The sequence below is a fragment of the Chiloscyllium punctatum genome, chromosome 3, assembly GCF_047496795.1.
Source record: "Chiloscyllium punctatum isolate Juve2018m chromosome 3, sChiPun1.3, whole genome shotgun sequence".
Lineage (NCBI taxonomy): Eukaryota > Metazoa > Chordata > Chondrichthyes > Orectolobiformes > Hemiscylliidae > Chiloscyllium > Chiloscyllium punctatum.
In genome coordinates, this window is record NC_092741.1 from 40,511,238 (window position 1) to 40,513,737 (window position 2,500).

At 51.0% G+C, this 2,500-nt stretch overlaps 1 non-coding gene across 1 annotated transcript; it reads right to left on the reverse strand.

Moving 5' to 3' along the window:
• Positions 1-1,371: 1,371 nt before the first annotated feature.
• Positions 1,372-1,490, reverse strand: LOC140475348 (5S ribosomal RNA). The gene has a single exon (XR_011959900.1). It is a non-coding gene; the product is annotated as a 5S ribosomal RNA (ribosomal RNA).
• Positions 1,491-2,500: the final 1,010 nt, after the last annotated feature.

A 2,500-nucleotide genomic window follows, 5' to 3' on the forward strand; every position in this document is an offset into this window, starting at 1 on the left:
TGCCCACCAGGCTCCTGTCGTCTCCCACATCCCCACACAGGCCAACTGCAAGACCTCCCCCTGCTTCATAGGGCTGCAGCCTGCATTCTCTCATCCTTCCACACTCCTCCACGCCTCCATTTCGGAATGGCAGGCAGTGACCAGTGGGGTACCGCAGGGATCAGTACTGGGACCGCAGCTTTTTACAATATATGTTCATGATATAGAAGATGCTATTAGCAATAACATTAGCAAATTTACTGATGATACTGAGCTGGGTGGCAGGGTGAAATGTGATGAGGATGTTAGGAGATTACCGGGTGACCTGGACAAGTTAGGTGAGTGGTCAGATGCATGGCAGATGCACTTTAATGTGGATAAATGGATGCTTATCCACTTTGGTGGCAAGAACAGGAAGGCAGATTACTACCTAAATGGAATCAATTTCGGTCAAGGGACAGTACCGAGAGATCTGGGGGTTCTTGTACACCACTCAATGAAGGTCAGCATGCAGGTACAGCAGGTAGTGAAGAAGGCTAATAGCATGCTGGCCTTCATAACAAGAGGGATCGAGTACAGAAGCAAAGAGGTTCTTCTGCAGGTGTACAGGGCCCTGGTGAGACCACACCTGGAGTACTGTGTGCAGTTCTGGTCTCCAAATTTGAGGAGAGACATTCTGGCTATTGAGGGAGTGCAGCGTAGGTTGACGAGGTCAATTCCTGGAATGGCGGGATTACCTTACACTGAAAGACTGGAGCGACTGGGCTTGTGTACCCTTGAGTTTAGAAGACTGAGAGGGGATCTGGTTGAGACATATAAGATTATCAAAGGATTGGACACTCTGGCGGCAGGAAACGTGAGTGCCGAAACAGAGGACACAGCTTAAAAATACGGGGTAGACCGTTTAGGACAGAGATGAGGAGAAACGTCTTCACCCAGAGAGTGGTGGCTGTGTGGAATGCTCTGCCCCAGAGGGCAGTGGAGGCCCAGTCTCTGGATTCATTGAAGAAAGAGTTGGACAGAGCTCTCAAGGATAGTGGAATCAAGGCTTATGGAGATAAGGCAGGAACAGGATACTGATTAAGGATGATCAGCCATGATCATATTGAATGGTGGTGCAGGCTCCAAGGGCAGAATGGCCAACTCCTGCACCTATTGTCTATTGTCCTCCTTTCCTGACTGCCAGCCGCAGACAGCGTGCAGCCCCAATCCCTTTCTTTCCGTCTTTCTTGCTGATTTTGGCAGCGCTCCGCTCTCCTCCCCTCCCTGTCTCCTGCCTGCAGGAGACTGATGCCAGGCACAGCGGCAGCAAAAATAACCTGTCGCTGCATTGCGTGCGTGGCCCAACACGAGTGCAGAGGGGTGACTTGAGCAGCCCCTGCTGGCGGAAAAAGCCTACTGCACCTGGTATTCCCAGGCGGTCTCCCATCCAAGTACTAACCAGGCCTGAGTCTGCTTAGCTTCCGAGATCAGACGAGATCGGGCGTTTTCAGACTAGTATGGCCGTAGGCGCAGGCCCCGGCCTTTTCTCCCCACTTCAAGGCGTGCTGGCCAGCCACATTTTCTTTGCTGCTCTTTCTCTTGATCCCCTTTGTTTTTTTTTTCTCTCTTTTCTCTTTGCTCTTCCTCCTCCGTGCGTGCTTCCCTCCCTCCCTCCCTCCAGCTAGCCCTTGCCCACCAGGCTCCTGTCGTCTCCCACATCCCCACACAGGCCAACTGCAAGACCTCCCCCTGCTTCATAGGGCTGCAGCCTGCATTCTCTCATCCTTCCACACTCCTCCACGCCTCCATTTCGGAATGGCAGGTAGTGACCAGTGGGGTACCGCAGGGATCAGTACTGGGACCGCAGCTTTTTACAATATATGTTCATGATATAGAAGATGCTATTAGCAATAACATTAGCAAATTTGCTGATGATACTGAGCTGGGTGGCAGGGTGAAATGTGATGAGGATGTTAGGAGATTACCGGGTGACCTGGACAAGTTAGGTGAGTGGTCAGATGCATGGCAGATGCACTTTAATGTGGATAAATGGATGCTTATCCACTTTGGTGGCAAGAACAGGAAGGCAGATTACTACCTAAATGGAATCAATTTCGGTCAAGGGACAGTACCGAGAGATCTGGGGGTTCTTGTACACCACTCAATGAAGGTAAGCATGCAGGTACAGCAGGTAGTGAAGAAGGCTAATAGCATGCTGGCCTTCATAACAAGAGGGATCGAGTACAGAAGCAAAGAGGTTCTTCTGCAGGTGTACAGGGCCCTGGTGAGACCACACCTGGAGTACTGTGTGCAGTTCTGGTCTCCAAATTTGAGGAGAGACATTCTGGCTATTGAGGGAGTGCAGCGTAGGTTGACGAGGTCAATTCCTGGAATGGCGGGATTACCTTACACTGAAAGACTGGAGCGACTGGGCTTGTGTACCCTTGAGTTTAGAAGACTGAGAGGGGATCTGGTTGAGACGTATAAGATTATCAAAGGATTGGACACTCTGGCGGCAGGAAACGTGAGTGCCGAAACA